The following is a 14490-nucleotide window of genomic DNA, read 5'->3' as shown; positions in this document are numbered from 1 at the left end:
GAATCTTAATATTTATTTCAACATAACGTTGACAGAATTTACTGCTAACTTCTATCGAAACTTGTAACGAGGTAAATGATAAATGTAACTAGATTCTGTATTACTAACAAAATTATAAATTTAGTTTTAAATTAAAAGCTGTTTTAAGAAACTAAAAACTTTACAGCTTTACTGTTTTGTGAACTAAAGACAATTTCAAGGCAAGATTATTTTCAAGCACTAAATATTTACGAATAGTAAACACAAATTATTAAAAACCTTTAAATGCAACTGCATAACCTAAAAGTTTGCTTTTGTGTAATTAAAACAGGCAGTTATTTCAAAGCTTATTAAGTTATTTAGAATTAAAAATGATTTTTATTCAACTAGAAATGAAATTTATTTTGGTCGAACGAACTTTTTTATTTCACCTTCTTACACCGGATTATGATTTATAATCATTTTATCAATAATTACGAAGGTCTAAAATTTCTATAGACATTAAATCGTAAGTATCACATATCGCAATAACAAAATCAAATGTTTTCTTCAAATGGCAATTAATATTTTCATAGAATATCGACATTTTTTCGTTTCACAACTCTATTAATTTTTATAATTAGTTTTACATATTTTGATATAACCCTACTCAAAGGACAGAAAAATGTTGTCAAATTTACAAACGATATCAATAACTTTCTTACAGGACAATCAAAATCATTCTTTTTAATTAAGATTTTTAATGCACGCATCTATTTTTAATTTTTTTGTAAAACTTTTGAAGATTCTTTGAAGTATTAGTTACTCATTTGTTATTTCAGAAGATTCTTGTATAATATCCTTAGAAAGTGTTCAAGCTTAGGTATTTTAGAGTCTAGAAATTATAAGTAAGTCATCAAGAATATTATTGAAAGAAAAAAAAACTATTGCATCTTAAGGACTTGTATGTACTGCATTCGGGAGAAAAAATTACTCAGAAGTGTAAAATAAATTGATGTACTAATACTTTTAAAACAAGATTTAAACCAGAAAAATAAAACTCACAATAATAACACACACACACACAAAAAAAGATCACACAATTATAATACAGTAAAGCGACTAGACATTAATAAAAGAATAATTTTTTTTCGTCTTATCGTAACTGGGATGTTTGATAACCTCTGTTCTACCAAACTATTAAGCCGCCTTTGGTTTTCTTTAACGAATCGAATAAACGGACAATATTATTCGATTCTTTTTCATTTCTTTCAGGAATCGAATAAGCGGACGCTTGAAATTCACTGCGGTACGAAATGCATGAGAATAAGATTGTAAAAAGGTTAAATGTGTCAACACAGAATAATTGCAAATCGCATAAGATCTCTTGGACTCGTTAAGAAGCTTGATATTTACGTCCACGTGAATTGAAAGAAATTCACTTAACACAGTGAATCAATATTTGAGATGCGCATTCCAAACGTAATGCAGTCGACTCTGTTTTGAAAAAAATTATCGTTGACGATGAAAAATGGATCATCTACATTAACATTCATAGAAAAGGATCACGGTCCAAGATGACGAATCAACACAAGTTGCATCGAAAGTTAAATTCCATCAGAAAAAAGATCATGTTGTCAATTTGAGGGGATTATAGTTTGATGGGATTGTGTATTTTGAACTGCCTCCAAACAACCAAACAATCAACTCAGATGTTTATTTCCAACAACTTATAAAATTGGAGGAAGCAATCAAAGAGAAAAGTTCAGAATCGGCAAATAGCAAAGGAATCTTGTTCCACCACGACAATGCGAGATCTCACACATATTTATTAGCACGTACAAAATTACTAGAGTTTGTATAGGAAGTGATGTTATAAGTATTTTCTTCCTCCTTCTAGCATGCCTTAGTGCTATAACGGTAGCTCAATCGGTGCGTATTTGAGATGTCCAGGTTCGAGTCCCGGGGAGAGCTTTGCACATTTTCCCCATCTCCTGCTTCAAAATAATCTAATAACTGTACAATCTAGCATCCACCACATTTCAGTCATAACGCAAAATTTCAGTAATAACGATGACCTCAAATATCATTTAGTTTAGTTTTTTGCTAAGAACGTCCAGAAGTTTTATGAGCGCGGAATCATGAAATTACCAGAAAGAGGGCAAAAAATCAACGAACAGAATGGAAATGATTAAATTTGATTGATTAAAGTTCATTTTTTACAGAAAAAATTGGTTTTATTTTACTCTGAAAACGGAAAATACTCTTTTTGCCAATCCGATGCTTCAAACTGACTTATTGAAATCTTATTGCGCAAAACTTATAGTTTTAGGCAACTTGGTTTAATATTTAGATTCTGAAGTATTTATAGCAATAACCTAAGCCTGAAACCTAGAAAAACCTGGATTAAATTGGTCAAATCGGTTGTAATTAACTACATAAATAAATCACAGAGCACAACCACTTCGGTATGTCTTCATAGTAACTGCAGGATGACTAAAGGCAAAGAAGACACAGCCAGATCTTCAGGCTCAAACATTCTCATGGTTAATATTAACATCCCCTACTTTCAAATCAAGTCGTTTATTATTTAGTTTGCATGAACTGGTCTGAGTTAGTATCGTTAGGAACCAAGAAGAAACAGGATAGAATTTAATCTAACATTAACTGTTAGTAACCTTAATAATTGTCAGAATTTCTTTAAAGTTGCCAAGTATTACAAAGTATCAAAATTAGTTGTTCTCTAAACTGTACTTCACGAAACTTTCAATAAAAACAATCAGTTAAAAATTAAATAAATAGTTGCGTTTAAGCAAAATATGAAACTAGAGTCATATAATCTTAAGACCAAACTGATGTGGCCTTCATCACTTTCGAGTCTCAATTACATCTTTTACTACGTCTTCAGAGTCCAAGAGTCGTGTTCTTAGTCTCTGGAGGCAATTACTGTTTATCTCAGTTGTAAAAACCTGTTTAAGGTGAAAATGTCAGAGAAATAACATACATCAATAGGTTCACTTATCATATTGATTATATGTTTTCTATACCAAACTTACTTTCTACGATTACATGTTTCTGTTGTCTGTGTTTTCATTTCTCCACTCTTTATATGGCTGATGTACAATGAAATAATTTATTTGTTTTAAATTTTGTTAAAATTGTTTTAATATGAGAATATCTTTTCCTTTCGCATTTAATTTTTCCTCCTTCTGTTTAAATATACATTTTTAAATGAGCGTAAATTGAAAGGTAACTGGAATGTTCCAGAGCTATTTAATTCTAATGTTGGTTACTTTATCTATGAGCAATTTTTCTTATAGACCAAAAAATATAGTAGTGAGTTTTCTAGTATACAAATAAGAAGTTAGTAAATTTTAATAAATTCATAAAATTCAGATTCTGAGATTTAAGTTTAAATAAAAAGGCGGAATTATTCTTGAGGTGTTGAGATGCAAGCTACACATTTTCTTTTCTGAATTCAGCGCAAATTCTTTGGCTAATTCGCTTAAATAATGTTATATTATTTGGAATTTACGGACTTAAATCGAAAAAAATGATTAAAAAACAAGAAGATGCATTTTTCTGAAGTAAAACGTGTATTTAAATTAAAATTAATTTAAAAAATAAGAGCTTAAAAATTTAATTTTCTTATTTAAAGAAAAATTCTATCTTGTGCCACTATAAATCAGTATAATTATTAAGTGGATCAATTGATTAAGTTAAAAAATATAAAAATATGAAATAGGATGTAACTCATTAGGACCTTTTGAAGTAGAAGACGTGAAAAATATGCAATGCCGTCACCGGGACTCGAACCAAGACCTCTCGAATACACGCCGAGTTTGCCACCGTTACACCAGAATTTGCGTTTGTATTTAAGTTCGTGTTACTTTTTAAAATGAAAGCATTATTCTAAATTTTTCCATGTTAAATAGATAAATTTTGTTTATTAAAAGCAAAATACACCACTTTCTGGAATCTGAAATATATAATTGATTATCTGAAAGGGTTCAGATTTTGACGGTCGCCCAAAAGGGTTTGTTAAGGTTTTTTTATGCCCTCACTGACGTCGCAGTCAAGCAGTCTGTTCTTGCACGACCTGCTGTTAACCCATTTCTTTTTGTCTTTTTAGCTTTATTATTAAGCGTAATTTTCTTCGCTATATACAATTCAACGTTAAAATTTTTAAAGCAGCATAGCAGTATGTGTTCAGAATTCCCGTTGCAATGTTTATTATTTACGTAAAAGTTTTCTACATTTTTCAGTCTTTTCTCAGGTCATCATATCAATGTTCATTTTCCTTAGTAAGATTGCTTATAAAACTTTTTTTTTGTCTTCTTATTATTAGCGTTTTGTGTGTTAAATGTATTAATTAAATATTATGGTCTTCGCAGTTACGACACATGAAATTCAATCAATAACAAAATCACAAAATATTTAAAAACAACATATCTTTATATATGCCTTTCGATAGGCAGTGTCGCCCGCTAGAGATAAAAATAATTTATTCTGTACAGTGATGCACTGCTCGCTTTCAAATCTTTCAGCTACTTAATCAAAATTTCGTGAAAGTTTTACAAAATATGAAATACATAATAAAACAAATTCGAAATTCGGGCTTCAAGTGTCCATGTTCGGGTGGAGGACTACGTTATTAAAAATTTGATGGCTCTAGGTACTGTTGTTTTTTCACAATGCGAGATATATACATACATTCATGCAGATTCTTCATTATTTAATTTCTTTAAATATAATGCAGGAGGATAATATTTGGTGGCAACAGTTTGAAAGTGATACGCCGTTTATGGAGATTCAAAGCAAAATGATGTTTCGAGATTAACTAACGTCTCTTTTGGGCTAATAAACAATGAAGAAATTAACACTTACTAGCAACTGTAGATTTAACTTTTTTTTCCTGACATAAAATTTTCGTTTTCTCTTGAGGAAATTTCAAAACATTTTTGATATACCCGATATGTAAGCCTAGCTGATGACAGCAATTTGAAAAGTAGTAGAGCCGTTTATAGTAGACAACAGTTCCCGTATGGAGACTAATAACCCATTCGGGCTTACTCCCTTATGGACTAAAAATATCTTCGGATTTTTTTTTTTTTTTTTTCAAAAAATCTAAAATAATAAATAAACTGAATCTTCTATTTTTTACCTGAAAAAACTTCAATAAAACTTATAAATTTATGTAAATGAACTTAAGGAGAGCCATATTTAATAAACAATTTTTAAATGAAATTATCTCTTTAAGGTAAAATTTTCGTGGTGTGTAAGCTCCATTAAAACTACACTTTAAAATATTACGACAAGGAAAGACAGAAAAGAGTTTTTCTTATTTTAAATAAATAATTTACAATTGTTTATTATTTATTTAAAATAATTCAGTGGAAATACACTGAACTCCCAATTTTCCTTAAAAATTAATTCTCAGCGATGGACGGATAGCTCAAAAATAGCACTATAAAATTGTTAGTAAACCCCGGTGACCGTAAAAGTAAGTAAGTGAGAAGTTTTAAACCGTAAAAGTAAGTGAGAAGTTTTAAACCGTAAAAGTAAGTAAGTGAGAAATTTTAAACCGTAAAAGTAAGTAAGTGAGAAGTTTTAAACCGTAAAAGTAAGTAAGTGAGAAGTTTTAAACCGTAAAAGTAAGTAAGTGAGAAGTTTTAAATGAACGGCACACAATGTTCTGTTTAAAATAGAGAATTTTATTTTAACAATAATTATAACATTTATAGCTGTTTCTCAGTTTCCATCTCAAAAGAAATGCGATTGAAGTCCGATAGTTCGACATTCGATGGCTCGGCACGCCCAATAATCCGTCACCCCTTTCACAGAGATTTCTGACATAAGATGGCGTTACTAGTATTTCATTTGTCAATATTCAGAAAAGCTGAGCAATATATGGCTTCACGTCTTTTTGCAACTTTTTATTCTCTTTCTGCTAACTAAATTATTGAATGGATGAAAAGTTAGAGTTTACTTGTTAAAAAGTTATTAAAATGAGGGGTTATTTACATATGCCGAGGATTTAGCAGTTACATCATAAGATCTAGCGTGGACGAATTAATTGATGACGTCATTAATTTCAAATGTGTTGAAAGTGCAGGTAATAAAAGAACTAAGAGCGGCAATGAAGTTCCTTCGAAGCGAGGTTGGTGAAAAATTTAACGTATTTCAAAAACTCGAAAAAAATCTGAAAAATACTGTTACGAAATGTACAGGCGAGGTAGGACACTTTCCTCGCCGGCAGGGTTGCCACATTTGGCGAGAAATCGCCCATTTGGCGACAAAATTGGGGATATACCATGGACGGATGGAGAACCTTCTGGAAAGAATTCTTACCGGTTTAGCCCAGAATGTTCTCGAACACAAGCCGAAAGCTATATAAACCCTACTGGTACGTCGAATTAGTCAGTCCGTGCGGAGTCGATCGAGTTGACAGCCGGGCAGCGAGTGCCGAGTGGGTCGTCGAGTGCATCGAAAGAGTCTCTTCGTGTATCGCGGTTAGTGCATCGTCGAGAGAGCGTGTTGAGCTCTGGGAACGACTGAACCGAAGAGTCGGGAGCTGTGCTCTGTGTGTCGTCGAGCGCATCGCGAGTTGTAGCGTGGAGAGTACGTGGAGTTCCGAGAATGACCGAGCAGAGTCGGGAGCTGTACTCTGGTGTTTTGCAGTGAAGCTGTCTCCACCGTTATTGCCTGACAGTGTGAAGGTTGTATCGCTGATTGTTCCAGCGTGTTTATAGTAGATCTTCGACGACTGTAAAAGTGTTTTGGAGCTGTCCTGATTAATATTTGTAAATAAAGTGTGTTTCGATATTCCATCAAGTGCTGTCGTCGTTATTCACTCCATCCACACGAACCCCGTACGAACGTGAGGGATGAAAGTAACGTAACAACTGGTGTCAGAAAATAACGTAACATTACTATTCGGAGAAATAATCGATATTCATATTCTACGTATTGATCATCCTTTTACAGAATCTATTGGACGTGTAGGCACTGGAACTTAATTTGAGATTTCATACATTGGCATTATTAATGACTTCTAACAGTGGCATTATTAACGACTTCTAAGATAAACTAGCATGTCATTTTTCCTTTTCTGTCAACCATTCTTACAGATAATATGATAACTATTGCTCAAACTTATGACGTTATTAAATATGAGTCCTCCAAACGGGATAGTAGTTAGCTTAGCCTCAGCAATGGCATTCACTGCATTAAAAACTATGAATTTCTACCAAAAAGCCATAAATATCAGATCTTTTTCGCCCGCTATTCACGGAACTTTTAAAATAATCCGCAATACGAATAATTCACAGATGTATTGTAAAGTGAATTTTCTCTTCACCCCTTAAAAAGATTCTAATCTACATAGCGTATTCGGAAACTAAGTACCGTTTCATTCTAGCGCCTTCGCAGCGCTATGGTAGGCGTCTCGCGCATGCGCACTAGTCTTTCTTGTTCACTAACTTTCAATTGTCGCCATTTTGGTTGCTCTATGTTGTGTTTTCAGTTTGCTGTGCACATTCAAAATGTTTAAGACAATTAGTTCTCCCGCTGACTGGGAGATTCGTGCCGTGATTAAATTTTTGGACGCGAGGAATGTTAAACCGGCCGAAATTTATCGTCAAGTGACAGAAGTTTACGGTGAATACGCGATAAGTGATGGAATGGTGGGTAAGAATGTTTAATGCAGGTCGAACAAATGTCCACCCCGAGGCTCGGAGTGGTCGGCCTTCTGTTGCCACCGATGATTTGGTAAGGAGAGTTGATGAAGCAATTCATGAGAACAGACGCTTCACAATGACAACTCTTTCTGAGGCATTTCCACAAATTTCACGCACCGTTTTGTTCGAAATTGTGTCTGACCGCTTGAATTATCGCAAACTGTGTTCCCGATGGGTTCCAAAAATGCTCACTGATGTTCACAAAACACAGCGACTTGGTAGTGCCCTGACATTTCTCACGCAATACAGTGATGAGGGAGAAAACTTTTTAAACCAAACTGTGACAGGTGATGAAACTTGGGTGTGTCATTTCACACCAGAATCGAAACAACAATCGATGGAGTGGAGACACACTCATTCTCCGAAAAAAACAAAAGTTCAAAGTGACAATGTCATCACAAAAAATCATGTGCACTGTCTTCTCGGATAGGAAAGGCGTTTTGCTTACTGAATTTCTTCCCAGAGGTGAAACCATTAATGCGGCACGATATTGTGAGACTTTAACAAAACTAAGGCGTGCCATTCAAAACAAACGAAGAGGAATGCTCAGTAAAGGAATTTTGTTGCTCCATGACAATGCTCGGCCCCATACTGCTGGTGTCACTCAATCGTTAATTCGACAGTTTCATTGGGAGCAGTTCGATCACCCGCCGTACAGCTCGGACTTGGCGCCGTCCGACTATCACTGGCTCCTGCACATGAAGCGCAAGCTTGGTGGCAAGCGCTTTGGATCTGACGATGACACAAAAAATGCTGTGGAGTCGTGGTTATCGAAACTGGCGGAAAGTTTCGTTGACGATGGTATACAAAACTGGTCACCCGCTATGACAAGTGTTTGATCATTGGCGGAAACTATGTTGAAAAATAGTTTAAGACATGTATTTTCATGTGAAATTTAAATTGGATTCGAAAAAGTTGTTTTACTATTATTTTTTTTATTTTATTTTATTTTATTTATTTATTTTTTATTTTATTTATTTATTTTATTTTATTTTTTTTTTTTTTTTATTTTCAAAACGGTACTTAGTTTCCGAATTTATTTAAGCCTCGTATTAATTTAAGCTTGAAGAATTCAGAAAATTTTAATTTCCTGTTTTCTGTTTAGGAAATTTATGTTACTGGTAATCCTTAAATTCAATGAAGTCACTCAGTGGCATGAAAATAGCAAGTAAAGAAGCTCATCAATGAACAATAAAAGTCAGGTTTAATTAAAAACAGCGATGAATCTTTTAGATGACCACATGCCTGCTTCTCATTGGTCGTAGACTTTTATGATTTTTTTTTAATTTTCAGTTGTCCAATTATTCTTTCCTCTTTCGTACATGATTTCTTAGATTTTTTAGAGAGACAGCTTGTAGAGTTGTGCGAAATAATAAACATAATGCAGTGAAATTCCGATGATCCGGATTTCAGATATCCGGAAGGCTCGTTTTTCTTTTGTTTCCAAATGAAATTAAGCTTGTTGTAAATGGTTTCTAAACTAAGCTTGTAGAGTTATTAGGTTGCTTTGAAGCACGAAACGTGAAAAATGTGCAATGCCCTCGAAGAGACTCGAACCTGGACCTCTCGAATACACGTCGAGTATGCTCTCACTTATACCACAAAAGCATGCGAAAAAAAAAGAGAAAGCACCTTGCTTATATACTCCCCCTCTTAACCTTTTGAAGACGGGATGGCCATTATAGTGGCCATAGAGTTCTCTCTTTGAAAAGACGGGGTTGTCCACTTTAGTGGCCATGTCTTTTTCCCCCATTTTCCAGGCTGAAATGTGGGGTGAAATGTCAAATTTGACGTCCATAGGGTTTTAACCACTTATCTCTTTCAAAGATCTTCCTTTTGCGACATAGATGCACCCCCTCTGAGAATCCATTAAACTACACACAAGAATCTTTATTGCAAATAGGAGGTGATTTCTTAAAGGGAGAAAGCATTCGGTTCAAGATTCCCCGTCCTTTGGTAGCTTTTACTGCTACAAAAGCCCCGGCCTCAAAAGGTTAAAAGGCGAGTGGTGATTTGTGGATCCCATAGCCAAATCTTGGTGGTAACGAATTATCGTCCGCCATCTTTTATTTCATTAGCCATTTGCAGAGTTATTAGATTTTTTTTGAAGCAGAAAACGCGAAAAATGTGCAATGCCCTCGCTAGGACTCGAACCTGGATCTCTCGAATACATGCTGAGTATGCTACCGGTATACCACGAAGGCATGCTGGAAGGAGAGAGAAAATGCCTTATAAGCGTGTTGTAAACACTGTTATTGGTTTATAGATTACTTATTAAGGGAAAACTTTCGAGGGTTATCTCGAGAGAAAGAGAAATTATTTTCGTAGAAGACTTTTTTTGATTTCAATGAACTAAAGCATAATTTAATTTCTTTAAATATAATACAGGGGGATAATATTTGGTGGCAATAGTTTGAAAGTGATACGCAGTTTATAGAGGTTCCACGCAAAATTATGTTTCGAGAGTCATATATTTTTTAATCAGTGTCACTTTTTTTGGATTCTTTTACTTAAAGCTCTTCTCGAGTTTGTTTAGCGCTACTTTATCCTTTCAACAATGATATATTAGATGTCTTTTGAATGTGATTTATGAATACTAACTGAATACACGTAATGCATTTGGATGTATTGGATACAAATGCATTAGGTGTGTTCAATTAGTGGATCCAAATGCATTAGGTGTAATACATGTAGGGATTTGTTGTCATGTTAGACTATTCCACTGATAGTTTGTGATTCCTAATCCTTTGGAATAACTTAGATAAACAAGATTAGTATGTATGGGGAGAAAGAGGTTTGTATGTGGAGACAGAGGCAACCCCCGAACATTGCACGAACCCAGAAAGTGAAATAAATCCTCTTACGAGGTTGCTATCAAGAAAAACCATCACAGAAAGGAAATCGCGAGCATAGTGATCTTCCTGTCAACAAGAGCTGAGTTATGCAACATAGCCCACAATAGCATACCAAAGATATTCTATGAGCAAGATGTGAAATTGAAATAGCGTTGTATTTCCAAAAGTGCTACAACATTTATTTGTAAGAAGAAATTACAGCAGATTCCCTCTTAACCGGCTTAAATGAAACCGGAGTTAAACCGTTTAAGTGAAATTCCGGTTAAAGTGGGGCCCACCAGTGGCCGAGCGGTAAAGACGCTGGTAGTTCGGTCCGAGGTTCGAATCCTGCGAACGGGCTGGCTGCATGGGCGTTTTCGTGGTTTTCCCCATGTGTAACGTGTATACGAGCCAGTTTCCCTTAGAAAGTCCTCCCCGAAGGCTATCCCTCCCTTTATGCAGATAGCCCTCGTGTGCTTTGCCGTAATTGAATAATCCGATTCGATCCGAATCCGGTTAAAGTGGAAACTGAAAACGAAAATTATTTAATTGATGGAAATGCGCCTTTTTATAGTTAAAACACTTATTTTTTAAATGTGTCAATTTATTACAAAAGCTTCGCATACTTTTTTTTTTTTTTTTTTTGCTTATTACGTGCTCTGCCCTTGGGCACTACACGGAAAGGGAGGGATGCCCCGTGGAGATCTTTTTAAAGAAAACTGGCTCGTATATACGTTACACACGAGGAAAACCACGAAAAAGCCCATGCAGCCAGCCCGCTCGCCGGGACTCGAACCCCGGACCGAACTACCAGTGTTCAGCGGATTTTACCGCTCGGCCGCTGGTGGGCCTATTTGCATACCATTAGTATGAATATTTAAAAAATACAATCTTTTTTTTTTTTTTTTTTTTTTCTGTTGAAGACTTGGAAATTAGACGACTCGCTGCATATTTTTGCCATTTTTATGTGTGTGAAGTGAAGGAAGTACTGCAATCATGAGCACTTGCACTACACACTTGCTTCCGGCACCTCTCCCTAGACAGACTGCCTCTTATTGCTTCTTTCCTTAACACAAAGCTATCAGAAATATAAAATATTTGGAACAGGCACGATTAGAGTGCCAAGTGGATTGTGGTCGCAAATATCAGTTGAAATAAAAAGGAGTATTTAATCAGATTTGGGGCTGCTAAACTTGCTATTCATCACAGATCAACAACTACGTTATCAATATCTCCTGCATCATTAAATATAAATCTAACAACAGCATATATAGAGAGAGAGACAGACAAAGTAAATATAAACATGTAGGCTTAACAAAATATTTAACATTTTTTCATATACTAACAATATATAACAATATCAACATAAGAAAGAACATTTTTATAGAACGCTATATAACAATATTAATATAAGAAAGTACATAACTATAGAACATTCACTATATAACAATATTAACATAAAAAACATTTTTCAGACTACAAAGACTTAAAATTTGTTTAAAAAGTCTAAAACACAAAAATATTTTCCCATTAAATAATGAAATGAGTCCCGTTCGAATAAATATATATAAAATTACAAATAAATTTGGAAGTTAAATAAAAGTATCTGGGAAAGAAACAGTTTTAAGAATAAATGCATGATATATATAACATTAAAAGCATCAAGTCAGAAAATGTAATTAAATGATCTAGAACCGTAAAAGGACTGCTTCCGCTTGACCTTTATGGCAAAGGCAATGACCTGATTTGCACATGATACATAAGTCATAAAACATGTAAGACTAAATATGGTAGAAATGAATACTTCAGCTTTGCAATCTAGCTCTGCGGTACCAAGAATTAATTTAGTTCTCACTCCCAACTGCAAATGAAAGCTTCTAATTTGGCCTACTGTTATGTATGGAGGACTATACTGCCGGTAAGAGTTTGATTTTTAATGCTACAATTTAATTTCTTACATTTCCATTTAGTGTATTGAATAAAAACACAATTTGAGATCAAAGAAAATAACAAACAAACTCTGAATATTATTCTATTTCAACATAATAATGTATTAATTTCATAAAAATAATTTTAAAAAAAACTTTGAAACACACTTTAGAGAAACAAACTCTGAACATTATTCTATTTCAACAGAAAAATGTATTAATTTCATAAAAATTAATTTTAAAAAAACTTTAAAATAAAATTATAGAATCAACAGTATCTGATAAAAATAGCATCTTAGATCAAAGAAAATGAGAAACAAACTCAGAATATTATTCTATTTCAACAGAAGTATGTATTAATTTCATAAAAAAAATTTTAGAAATCAATAGTATCTGAGATCATAGACAAAGAGAAATAAACTCTGAACATTATTCTATTTCAAAAGAAGAATGTACTAATTTCATAAAAATTAATTAAAAAACGCTTTAAAATAAACTTTAAAAATCAACATTATCTGATAAAAATAGCATCTGAAATCAAACAAAACAAGAAACAAAATCTGAATATTATTCTATTTCAGCAGAAAAATATATTAATTTCATAAAAAAACTTACACAAATCAACAACATCTGAGATCAAAGAAAGTGAGAAACAAACTCTGAATATTATTCTACTTCAACAAAAAAAAAAAAAAAAAAAAAAAAAGAATATATTAAAAAAAAACTTTTAGACTTTAAAAAACTTTTAGAAATCAAATTAATTTATAATTAACACGAACTATCAGTCATTAAAATATTATTTTAAAACTTTCACTTCGATGTTAAGAATTTATACCATATTAATAATATAACACAGTAATAAAAAATAATCGAAAATATTTTCATTTCCCATTTGAATTAATGCAGTTTATATGACACCCAAAAATAATAAATAATTGTTGGTAATTTTTGAGGGTTATTAAAGTTTAAGTATTTTAATGCTGTGAATTTTTAGCCAACTCATACTGTACAACGTCACACTCATTAGACAAGTTCCGTTAGCCTTGAGTAAAGACAACGTATAAATTTTTTTTTTTTCCTTCTCGGTAACATCTTTTTCAAAACATTCGAACTGCACCTGCTGTCTAAGGGGTATCAGATTTGAAACTAGGTTAAGAAAAAAGAAAAATTATTTCGAGATCTGGCCCTTAACCAGTTTCAATGTATAAGGTAAACAAGGAAACGTACCTTCAGAAACATTACGAAGTATCCATATGAAAATGTATCCCTAGCGCCTTAAACAGCTGTCACATTACTGTAACATCGGCACTCTCATGTAACTTATGATGTTTGGCATAAACCGAAGCTGGAAAAATACGACTTAACCCTTTTCGCGTTAATTTACATCTTCTCCCTTTTCGTCAGTTTTTGTTTTTATTCTCGAAGAATGAATCAGCGGCATTTTTAGTTCCATCCATGAAGGTTAAGGTTGTGACGCGCCCAAGCTGAAAAGTTTGATCATCCTTTTGGCATTTTACACGTAGGTTGATTCTAAAACAGTGGTGTTAGTCAGCGATTTGGATGCAATTTTTCTTTCTTCATCAGGGGGCAATCACTAATTAAACATGGAAGGGCATTGTTCTTTCAGTACCGGATAGTACGAATCATACGCAATCTCTATTTGAGGGCGTAAAAGATGGGAAAGAACTTACCAGGATGAATCTTTACTATGATAATGTTTCCAAAAGAAAAAAAAAAAAAATGAATGTAAAGTAAAATTGGATGTTTAAGAACTAATGAGTAAGACGATGTTTCTTTCGAGAAGGAAATTTAGGAGTATTGTTACGAAAAACAAGCACATGCGTTTAAAATTTATGAGATATCATACGTTAATTAACCAGCTACAGTAAGACCCCGCTTAACGCGGGGGATACGTTCCATCAAAGTAGAGCGTAATGCGAAACAGCGCTAAACGAGGCTATCTTTACATGTAAATATTGGGGTTAGGGGAAGATGGCTAGGAAATTGGTTAGGTATTAAATTTAAAAAGTA

General features: G+C 33.5%; 1 long non-coding RNA gene across 5 annotated transcripts in view; it reads right to left on the bottom strand.

The window, feature by feature from the left end:
- LOC118183387 (uncharacterized) overlaps positions 1–13917 on the bottom strand; it is a 332908-nt gene extending 318991 nt beyond the window's left edge. Inside the window, exon 1 of one of the 5 annotated variants that reach the window (XR_015040168.1) lies at positions 13687–13917. This is a non-coding gene — a long non-coding RNA (uncharacterized LOC118183387). The remainder of the gene's footprint in view (positions 1–13686) is intronic. The other 4 variants (XR_015040164.1, XR_015040166.1, XR_015040165.1 and 1 more) reach the window with 4 other exon arrangements.
- Positions 13918–14490: the final 573 nt, after the last annotated feature.

The sequence above is a fragment of the Stegodyphus dumicola genome, chromosome 3 (assembly GCF_044657685.1).
Source record: "Stegodyphus dumicola isolate Sdum_Otavi_A_Nest chromosome 3, ASM4465768v1".
NCBI classification, from domain to species: Eukaryota; Metazoa; Arthropoda; class Arachnida; order Araneae; family Eresidae; genus Stegodyphus; species Stegodyphus dumicola.
Note: the sequence above shows the minus strand (reverse complement) of the source record. Positions and strands in the feature narration are given on the sequence as shown.